The 11,849-nt window shown below is 43.4% G+C and overlaps 1 non-coding gene across 1 annotated transcript; it reads left to right on the top strand.

Moving 5' to 3' along the window:
- Positions 1-4,595: 4,595 nt before the first annotated feature.
- TRNAF-GAA (transfer RNA phenylalanine (anticodon GAA)) lies at positions 4,596-4,668 on the top strand. The gene has a single exon. It is a non-coding gene; the product is annotated as a tRNA-Phe (tRNA).
- Positions 4,669-11,849: the final 7,181 nt, after the last annotated feature.

Genomic DNA, 11,849 nt, shown 5'->3' with positions numbered 1-11,849 from the left:
ACTTGTGGGGAGTTTCAATAGTTTAGGTACATCAGGGGCTCTCCAAACGCACATGACACCCGCAGACCATTCCATCAAAGTCTGCATTCCAAAACGTCACTGCTTCCCTTCCGAGCCCCGACGTGTGTCCATACAGTAGTTTTCTCCCACATTATGGGGTGTCAGCGTACTCAGGCCAAATTGGACAACAACTTTTGGGGTCCAATTTCTCCTGTTACCCTTGGGAAAATAAAAAAATGGTGACTAAAAGATCATGTTTGTGGAAAAAATACGAATTTTTTATTTTCACGCCCGGGCGTTATAAACTTCTGTGAAGCACTGGGGGGTTCAAAGTGCTCACCACACATCTAGATAAGTTCCTTGGGGGGTCTAGTTTACAAAATGGTGTCATTTGTGGGGGGTTTCCACTGTTTAGGTACATTAGGGGCTCTCCAAAGGCAACATGACACCCGCAGACCATTCCATCAAAGTCTGCATTCCAAAACGTCACTACTTCCCTTCCGAGCCCCGACGTGTGCCCATACAGTAGTTTTCTCCCACATATGGGGTATCAGCATACTCAGGACAAATTGGACAACAACTTTTGGGGTCCAATTTCTCCTGGTACCCTTGGGAAAATAAAAAAATGGTGACTAAAATATCATGTTTGTGGAAAAAATACGAATTATTTATTTTCACGCCCGGGCATTATAAACTTCTGTGAAGCACTGGGGGGGTCAAAGTGCTCACCACACATCTAGATAAGTTCCTTAGGGGGTCTAGTATCCAAAATGGTGTCATTTGTGGGGGGTTTCCACTGTTTTGGTACATCAGGAGTTTTCCAAACGCGACATGGTGTCCGATCTCAATTCCAGCCAAAAACGTCAAATTGCGCTGCTTCCCTTCCGAGCTCTGCCATGCGCCCAAATAGTGGTTTACCCCCACATGTGGGGTATCAGCGTACTCTGAACAAATTGCACAATAACTTTTATGGAACTGTTACCCTTGGAAAAATAAGAATTGAGGGTGAAAAGATCATTTTTGTGGAAAAAATATGATTTTTTAATTGTATGGCTTTATGTTATAAACTTCTGTGAAGCCCATGGGGGTTCAAAGTTCTCACCACACATCTAGATAAGTTCCTTGGGGGGTCTAGTTTCCAAAATGGGGTCACTTGTAGGGGGTTTCCACTGTTTAGGTACATCAGGGACTCTCCAAACGTGACATGGCGTCCGATCTGAATTCCAGCCAATTTTGCATTGAAAAAGTCAAACGGCGCTCCTTCCATTCTGAGCTCTGCCATGCGCCGAAACAGTCGTTCCCCCCCACAAATCAGGTATCAGCGTACTCAGGACAAATTGCACAATAACTTTTGCAGTCCAATTTCTCCTGTTACCCTTGGTAAAATAAAAAAAAATTGAACCTGAAGTATTTTTTTTGTGAAAAAAGTTAGATGTTCATTTCTTTTTAAATATTCAAAAAAATTCCTGTGACGCACCTAATGGGTTAATAAACTTCTTGAATGTGGTTTTGAGCACCTTAAGGGGTTCAGTTTTTAGAATGGTGTCACTTTTGGGTATTTTCTATCATATAGACCCCTCAAAGTGGCTTCAAATGTGATGTGGTCCTAAAAATAAAATGGTGTTGTAAAAATGAGAAATCGCTGGTCAACTTTTAACCCTTATAACTTCCTAACAAAAAAAAAATTTTGGTTCCAAAATTGTGCTGATGTAAAGTAAACATGTGGGAAATGTTACTTATCAAGTTTTTTCTGTGCCGTATCTCTGTGATTTAAGGGCATAAAAATTCAAAGTTGGAAAATTGCAAAATTTTCAAAATTTTTGCCAAATTTCCATTTTTTTCACAAATAAACGCAAGTTATTTGAATGAAATTCTACCACTAACATGAAGTACAATATGTCACGAGAAAACAATGTCAGAATCACCAGGATCAATGGAAGCGTTCCAGAGTTATGACCTCATAAAGGTACAGTGGTCAGAATTGTAAAAATTGGCCCGGTCATGAACGTGCAAACCACCCTTGGGGTGAAGGGGTTAAAGGGTGCACAATTTTATGCACTCACCTGATAGAAGACCAATATGGCTTTAGATTGTGTATCCTCAAAATCCTTCCTTTTGGGATACTTCCCAGAAGACAGGGCTTGCAGCTTGCCTCGGGTGGATCCAAGTGAAAGAGCCAGGTTCAGGCTCACACAGGATGAGTAAATCAAGAAAGGCACATCCAGCCCTTAAACGGCAGCGCTTCCCAGGACTCACATCCAAAGATGATATTCCATATTTTTTTATTTCATAGGTTAAAAAAGAGATACAACACGTTTCGGATACAGTGTATATCCTTCATCAGGTATCATAAAAACATAGTACAAATCCTAATAGTATAAAATTCAGTTACACTTATATATAGTAGCAACCTTTTATCCCAGTCTCAGAAACTTGTTTTAGGGTGTGGACCAAGTTCAGGAACACCCCCACTGATTGATCCAACCTTGACAACTTAGATGCAAGACGGAAAAAAAAAAAAAAGCAACGTTCAAACTCTCTCTATGATATCATTCAATCCATTTGGACATAATGTTCCCAGCCGATATATCCAAAACGTTTTTTTCCGGTTTAAAAGAGCATTCCTATTTTCAACACCAGAGGGGATCTGCTCCACCGGGTCACACTGGCGAGGAATACAGCCGAGTGAGAGGCGCTAAAAGCACGCATTAGACACGGACCAATGATTCTCTATGGGGTCCCTCGCACCAGCCGTATATTTCTCATCCGTATTCTAGGCTCCGTGCCAATCGCAGCATGCTGCGATTGTCAGCGTACTACGCCCGTAGTACGCCAATGCAAGTCTATGGGTGCGCAAAAAATACGGATTACACACGGACCACACATGTGACTTGCGAGAAATACGCACCCGGTGTCTTTTAGCAAAGCCGGCAATTCAGTGCGCTATACAGTAAAATCACACTGACAGGTTTAATAAAGAAACAAAAGAATAGATATAGACACATATATATATATATATATATATATATGTATTCTATGAGTCTATATCTATTCTTTGGTTTCTGTTATAAAACCTGTCATAGGGCTCCATTATATGTCCATTTTGCAAGGTGACGAGAAAATCTCGCCATACGGATTACATACGGATGCTTACATGCGCAAAATACGCGACTGCACCTTGACTACGGATGACATACGGAGCACTGTTTAGGGGCCATTCATCCGTATTACGCATGTAAAATACTGACCGTATTTTGCGTTGGTTAGTGTGACCCCGGCCTTATGTTAAAAATTTTGTTATGTTTAATTAGTAGATGCCTTGAGAGACTATGTTTTAAAAAGCCGTTTTTGGCTCTATTTCTGTGACCATTAATGCGGGACCGCAGTGTCTGCACAGTGCGTCCCACATATTGCAAACTGCAACTGCATGTGATTACATATACAACAAAATCACTGTTACAGCTGAGTCTTTGTGAGATCTCAAAGACCTCACCAGTATTATTACATTTGATAGTTTTAGCCCCGTGATCTAGGATCCCACAGGTACAACATTTTTTAGAGGTGCATTTAAAAACTCCGGTTCCTTGAGAAACACCACATAAAATTTGATCCATACTTTTTTTATAGTTTTTTCCTTTTGAATCCAACTTTTTTTTTAATTTACTGGGGGCCACCAAATTTTTCAAAGTTTTCCCCCTCCTATATGTAATCCCTGGTTTATCAGGGAGATGTTTTCCCAAAACAGGGTCACGCTTCAAGATATATTATTACTTTATTTCCCCTATTGAATGTGGTCACAAAATTCAATTTCCAGCGATCATCACTTTTTTCTTTACCAATGGTCAAATTATCCCCCTTCCTATTTTTTCCTTTTAAACATTCCTCCTGTGTTTTTACTTTGTTATCCCTATATGCACTAATTATCAAATTTTTTGGGTATCTTTTTTCCTTAAATTTTCTTTTTAGAGTTTTAGAGAATCTACATAATCAGATTCTCTGGCACAATTCTTTCTTATACGAAAAAATTGGCTGTGGGGCATATTAACCTTCCACTTCTTGTAATGTGCACTGTTTTTTTTTTTTCTCTGGGTTTTTTTTTTTTTTTTCCTTTTTTTTTTTTTTTTTTTTTTTCTTTTCCGTCTTGCTTCTATGTTGTCAAGGTTGGATCAATCAGTGGGTGTGTTCCTGAACTTGGTCCACACCATAAATCAAGTTTCTGAGACTGGGATAAAAGGTTTGCTGCTATATATAAGTGTAACTGAATTTTATACTACTAGGATTTGTACTGTGTTTTTATGATACCTGATGAAGGATACACACAGGTCCTCTTGATGGCATTTCTCAGTACAGTAAAATTTAGAATTTGGTCTGTTCTAAATACAATAAAAAAAAAAGTCTTGTAACAAATTGTGAATATTTATACCCTGACTTGTCCTCTGTTGTATCACATTCAATATGCTACTATAACTTCCCATATTACCACTAGAAAAATGATTAATCTTTAGAACTGCTGGTGATATAAAAATATAATTTTAATTTATTATAACACTTTTAGACCTCAGTTTACAGTTGTCAAAAAAAATAGGTAGCTGTCTGCCGAAATAGTTCAGTTGGGAGAGTGTTAGACTGAAGATCTAAAGGTCCCTGGTTCGATCCCGGGTTTCGGCACAGGTAGTGTTTTTTTATAAAGAATGTTTTTACATTTTCTTTGGCATTGATTTTGCTCCAGGGCTCAGCAATTCATACATAATAAAGTCACCTAATATTACAATCTTAAAAATAGCAATTGTGGTTTACAAATCTGCAACTTGTGCATCAGATACTGACATCTAGTGGCCATTATGACAACTGCAACATTTGACCACTAATTGTTACTTATATAATGTATAATGTATACGTGTGTGGGCCATTATACAGTGTGGAGGGTTGTGTGTGGGACATTATACAGTGTGGGGGGTTGTGTGGGGGCCATTATACAGTGTGGAGGGTTGTGTGGGGGCCATTATACAGTGTGGAGGGTTGTGTGGGGGCCATTATACAGTGTGGAGGGTTGTGTGTAGGCCATTATACAGTGTGGGGGGTTGTGTGGGGGCCATTATACAGTGTGGAGGGTTGTGTGGGGGCCATTATACAGTGTGGAGGGTTGTGTGGGGGCCATTATACAGTGTGGAGGGAAGTGTGGGGGCCATTATACAGTGTGGGGGGTTGTGTGGGGGCCATTATACAGTGTGTAGGGTTGTGTGGGGGCCATTATACAGTGTGGAGGGTTGTGTGTGGGCCATTATACAGTGTGGAGGGTTGTGTGGGGGCCATTATACAGTGTGGAGGATTGTGTGGGGGCCATTATACAGTGTGGGGGGTTGTGTGGGGGCCATTATACAGTGTGGAGGGTTGTGTGTGAGCAATTATACAGTGTGGAGGGTTGTGTGGGGGCCATTATACAGTGTGGAGATTTGTGTGGGGGCCATTATACAGTGTGGTGGGTTGTGTGGGGGCCATTATACAGTGTGGAGGGTTGTGTGTGAGCCATTATACAGTGTGGAGGGTTGCATGGGGGTCATTATACAGTGTGGAGGGTTGTGTGTGAGCCATTATACAGTGTGGAGGGTTGTGTGGGCGCCATTATACAGTGTGGAGGGTTGTGTGTGGACCATTATGCTGTGTGACGTGCTGTGGGGGCAACTATACTCTATTAATGGCTAATATACAGTATACAAGGCCATCATTCTATATTGTGGGCTCTGTGAGGGAAATTATATTGTGAGGCACGATGTATCGGTGCCATCATACTGTGTTTGGTCAAATGTGGGTGCCATAATACTGTGCTGTGGTCACTCTGTGGGTATTATACTTTGTGGGGGGTACTGTGTGAATTCACTGTGGGGGTATCTTACTGTGATTGGAGTACTTTTCTAGGAATCATACTTTATGGAAGCCATGTAAGGGGTATCTTAGTGTGCAGGAACACTAAGGGTCTACAATAGGGGCATAATTACTTTGTTAGGGCTGCAAACCTGTGAAATATGCTCTTCTGTGACCATGATGGATATTATTTTTTATTTGTGGGGGGCCCTGCTCCTATCGCTTATTGCTACCACATTACACAGGTGCAATGGAAGCCCCTCACAAATAAGACAGTAAAGGGGGGGGTCTCATGGCCACACAGACCCATTCCATGGTTTACTTTTACATGTACATATTGTAATGGATGAGTTGGGGTCAAATAAAGGTCAGCAGTTTAGCTGTGGTAAGTTTCCATGAGCAGTCCTGACAGATTTTTACTAGTTTTTGGTGCCTATTTTTAAATAATTTCATTGGTGGATTCAGGAATTGGCGGGCGAATTTTATATATAAAAACCCCTGTTTGTGGGTTATTTTCACATACCGCTGTTCTGAAGAAAAGTACATCTGAGCAGTGAGTATACTCGCTCATATACATAGAGATAGTGGAGGGCACCACTAAGGCTGGTTTCACACTTGCGTTTTATCGTGCAGCGCATTGTGCGCTATCAGTCGCACGTGCAATTGTCCCCTATCTTGAAAATGGCAGGCGCAGTGTCCAGCGACTGCACGCGGGCATCAGCGTTTGCGTGTGCTGCGCATTTTCCAGGTGTGCGACCAGACGCGCCGGACAATACATGTTGCATTTTTTGTTCTGCCCAACGTCATTAAAAAATCGCATGTGCACGTTAGTGCACACAATGTGCAAAAAAATAGTATTACAGTCTATGGTGTCGCTGACATGCGCTGTGAAGTGCGCATGTCAACGCTTTGTGAGCGCACGCGATTTCAGAGTAAACAATGTCTAGACACTTGTGTAATACACCCCCTAAACAAGCAACATTATTTTGGAGGAGGGTAGATAATACAAGGGGTCTGTAGTGCCAGATCATTACTCTCCAGACAGACTGCAAGACAAAGAAGACAAGACAACACCCACCCAGCCAGAGACAATCCACTACTTTGGAGAACACAGCAGCTATAATGTGAGTATCCTAAAATCAAATCATGTGAGCCTGTCCTTTAAACTATATTATGTACTAATGTTTTTTGTTTTGTTTTTCCAGCATGTCTTCTGGATCCCAATACAGTCCTTCCAGGGAAGAATTGGAAGAAGCAGAGCGTGAGGTGTAAGTAAGTATTTCCCTGTTGTGTGATGCCGCATTGAGTCTTTGTCCTGAGGATACTGTTTTGTTTCCTGATAGATAGATTCTATCAGGGAACATAACAGTGTCCTCAGGAACAAGATTGAATGCATTGTGAATTGTAATATTGTATTGTTCATGCCTTATCTCTTGCACCTGATGATACTTGTGTGTTTCCTGCAAGATATATTCTTGCAGTGAACACACAAGTGGCCTCAGGTTCAACAGTCAAATATTTTATTGTTCATGCCTTATCTCTTGCACCTGATGATACTTGTGTGCAGTGATACTTGTTCACTGCAAGATATATTCTTGCAGTGAACACATAAGTGGCCTCAGGTTCAACAGTCAATGCATTGAGAATTGTAATGTTGCATTGTTCATGCTTTCTCTTGCACCTGATGATACTTGTGTGTTTATGGGTCGCCCTCCCAGGGCTGTGGGGTACTCGGTACCGGGCCGGTGTCAGTGGGATGTGTCACAGCAGCGGTGACCCGGACCGTGGCCCTGGGCGCCCAAGTAAAAGCGAGATGTGAATGGTGGAATGTAGTTAATGGAATCGTTCGTGACGCCACCTGTGGTGTTCGGCAAGTAGGATGTTAGGGCGACGCTGCGTGCAGATCCTCTGGGGCTGATGGTGTGTTGCAGCCTAGATGGTGTAGCTCCCCACAGGTGAAGCTGTAGCCCCAGGGCAGCGTGGATGAAATAGAGGAGAGGTGCAGGCAGTGTGGAGAATGGTACCCAGCTATAGCGGTGCTGAATGTGTTAGCTCCAATAGCGTAGCTAGCAGGGGGGCAGTCGCCCCAGGCCCCTTGATCTGAGGGGCCCACCCAGAGCTTCTACCACTTTTAACTATGTCAGCGTGCGCAGCTCACTGATGTAGCTAAGCTGCACTGTAGTTGCAGGGAGACTATAGCTTTAAGCTTCCTCCAGTGAACTGCAGACATGCCCACACTGCTCCTTGTGTGTCTGCAGGAGAGAGGTCACCACACAGCACCAACTTCTTCACCTGGACAGGAGCAGGACAAGACGGTGCTGTGAGTAAGAACTCGGAGGCTCTGAGGGGTCTGTGCAGTGAGGAGGGGGAAGGACGCTGCTCACCTCCTGACAAATCCTGGATGGCTTATTTTCTTGTATCTGAGGCACAGTAGATTTATGGCAGCTACTTGAACTTTTATACAGCTCAGAAGGTGTCTCTGTCAGTGCAAATCAGCTGCCATAAATCTCACTGTGCCTCAGAGTGACTGACATGAGTGGTATCATACTGTATATATGGTATATACGGTATATAAATGTAAAAATCTATAGTAGTAAAAAATGAAGGCAGCGGACTATTGACACAATTAAAAAAGTGTTTTAATAGCTCATTGGGGCTCAGCAACGTTTCGGTTCACTGAGAACCTTTTTCCAGGAGAACCAAAACTCTGTTTTTTTTCATTTTGTCTAAATGGTGTGCTATTTTCATTTTTGCTGCTATATTGAAGATTGGAAAATGCCTGGAATGTTTGGCAGCCGTATATTTCATATATCTCTACATATATGTACTGTATATATACAGTATATATACACACACACACACACACCCTGTGACTTGGTCCTGTAGCCGGGGTGAGGGTCCTATCATCTTATATTGTAAATCCAGGGTGGCAAGCATGAAAACCCAACTACGGTATATAACTTTTTACTAAAAAAATAATCCCCTCAAAGTTGAGGATGAATATATATGATAAAGAGCCAAATAGAAGAAAATATAAACAGCCAGCAGGTGCGTATAGATGATCACATATAGACCCCTGAACGTATACTCAGTCTGGACAAGACCCCCCCAAAAGGCAGAAAGGGGAATAAAAGAGAAGACGTACCAGGGTGCACTTTCTTCTTTACATGAGTAATATTTTACCTCCCTCTCTTCTAATTCCCTCTTTCTTTCTCCCTCTTTGGGGTCTTGTTCAGACAAGAGTATTTCTTTTAGGGTCACCTGGGTACATTCAGGGAGCTATACCCATATCCTGGACTCTATACGCACCCACTGGCTGTTTATATTTTCTTCTATTTAGTTCTTTGTCATATATATCAGGACTGTGCAGGTTGTAGCTCACAGACAGGGACAGACAGAGACCAGAATCAAAGGAATGGGAGCTACAACGGGGGCCATTATACAGTGTTAGAGCTAATTCGGGGGTCATTAACCAGCGGATGAGCTAATGCGGGAGTCAGTATACAGCATGAGAGCTAATGCAGGGGTCATTATACAGTATGGGAGCTAATGCAGGGGTCATTACACAGCAGATGAGCTAAAGCAGGGGCCATTATACAGTATGGGAGCTAATGTGGGGGCCATTATACAGTACAGTTTAAAGGCTACTGTGGGGGCCATAATACAGTATGGGGGCCTATGGGGGCCTATATACAGTGTGGGAGCTACTGTGGGGGCCATCATACAGTATGGGGGTCTATATACAGTGTGGGAGCTACTGTGAGGGCACAAGAGACATTCTGCTATGTAAAGGGCACAATGATGGCATTATTATGTGAGGCAGTTAGAGGATCCCTGCGCTTGTACCACACAGCAAGTGCTGTAATAGGGACACATACGGCAGCAGCGGCTCAGTATTGGGGTATCAGGTGCAGTAATAGGGACACATACGGCAGCAGCGGCTCAGTATTGGGGTATCAGGTGTAGTAATAGGGACACATACGGCAGCAGCAGCTCAGTATTGGGTTATCAGGTGTAGTAATAGGGACACATACGGCAGCAGCGGCTCAGCATTGGGGTATCAGGTGCAGTAATAGGGACACATACGAAAGCAGCGGCTCAGTATTGGGGTATCAGGTACAATAATAGGGACACATACGGCAGCAGCGGCTCAGTATTGGGTGAGTAGTTTGTGCAGGTTGGAGATAGATGCGTACTAAGCTGGAAATGTGAGAAGTCAAATGTGTCTTTGTTGTATTCTCTACAGATGAGTCCTGGCTGGAGAAGTAGACATGTCGGTCTGAGTAAGGCCTGTTTCACACATCAGTTTTTTCTGTCAGCCCAAATCCGCCAAAAAAGCGGAAAACGGATCCGCAGGCGGACTGACAGAAACGGGGGACAGCGGATCGGCGGATGTACGGATCCGCCGATGGTAAAAATTTAAAGGAACCGCGGCAGGAAAAAATAAAAAATAAATAAAAAAATGAATACTGGTCATCTCGCGGGATGGGTCTGGAGATCGCGCGGTCATCTCACGGGATGGGGCTGGAAATCGCGCGGTCATGTCGCGCGATGTGGCTGGAGATCGCGTGATCATCTCGCGCGATGTGGCTGGAGATCGCGCGGTCATGTCGCGTGATGTGGCTGATCGCGTGGTTAAAAGACTTTTTTCGGGGTTAAAAGGCAAAAATGCGGATCCGGACTGCAAAAAAAACGTTGCATGGTCCGTTCGGTGATCTCTGCGGATGCCAAAATTTTGGCGGATCCGCAGAAATACGGATGCAACGGAGAGTCATCAGTCAAAATCCGCCGTTAATGAAAGTCGATGGGGAAAAAAACGGATCCGCAAGGAAAATTGGCGGATCTATTTTTTTCACAAAAAGGCGGATCTTGACTGATTGTGAAAAACTAAAGTGTGAAACAGGCCTTTGGTGTAAAATTGAACGATTATCAGAAAGAACGTGGCCTGTAAGTAATCATATGTAACTGTATAGTAAACTCTTGTATATTCTGCAGGACTATCCACCACTATGAGGTCACCATATGTCGGTAATATCAGTATTGTTTTTTGTATAAAGATTTGTTTCAGTTACAGCGCGGTCATCTGCTGAGGTTCTCCTATACTCACGACTAGAGTGTGCCAACCTGAGTTGTAATCTGTTGGAATAATGCATATTGATCTGCATGTATTGCAACAACTGCTACTGTACTGTTTTATATATTGTGCATATTGTGAGATTGTTAACAAGGTTCAGTGACAAAAAAAAAACAGACGGGATGCCCTCTCCTTCTCTTCTCTTCTTGTTGTTGTAATGCTCCCATGCTGCAAGCCACAGCAGATACCAGACTGATCACATTTCATGCTGTAAGCTGTTCAACCTGGATATGAATAAATCTACATTCTGTGTTGCTGACTCTGGATGTTATGCTGATTAATCCGCTGCTAACATAATCAGGGTTACCGGTTAGGGGCCCACTCAGATTTTTTTGCCCCCCCTAAGCTGAACCCCTAGCAAATGAATGGAGGACACCGGGGCTTGTAGTTCCAAAGCTTTACTCACAGTCCGTTGTATACACACACAGGTGCGCATCTGGGCCGTGTCCTCCGGGTCAGAGACTCAATCAACCTCCGGGCAAGTCAGGATTCTCCCCTCCAACACTCCGCCAACATGTACCTTTCTGAACGACTCCTCTATAGCGCCTTAAAGTGTGAAGATCTCCTAGTACTGAGTTACACTGGAGTTCCTCCTGTCAGATGTTCCCAAGAACTCTACTTGTACGGCAGACAGCTGTAGCCTGCTTTGGGGACTCCCTTCTCCTGAGTCCCGGCTCTCTATCCAATTGCTGTTGTGCCCCAAGTCTTAGATGGGAGTAGTGCATTTACAGCCAACTACTCCACCGGTGTCTGTTGCAGAACCATAAGTGTCCATACAACCTCGGAGACCGGGCCCCGGCCTTGCACTGAGAACCTATAGACAGGGTTCCTCTTCCAACCCACATCCTCTCTG

Source organism: Dendrobates tinctorius, unplaced genomic scaffold, assembly GCF_039654945.1.
Source record: "Dendrobates tinctorius isolate UK_male_01 unplaced genomic scaffold, ASM3965494v1 ptg000018l, whole genome shotgun sequence".
NCBI classification, from domain to species: Eukaryota; Metazoa; Chordata; class Amphibia; order Anura; family Dendrobatidae; genus Dendrobates; species Dendrobates tinctorius.
Note: the sequence above shows the minus strand (reverse complement) of the source record. Positions and strands in the feature narration are given on the sequence as shown.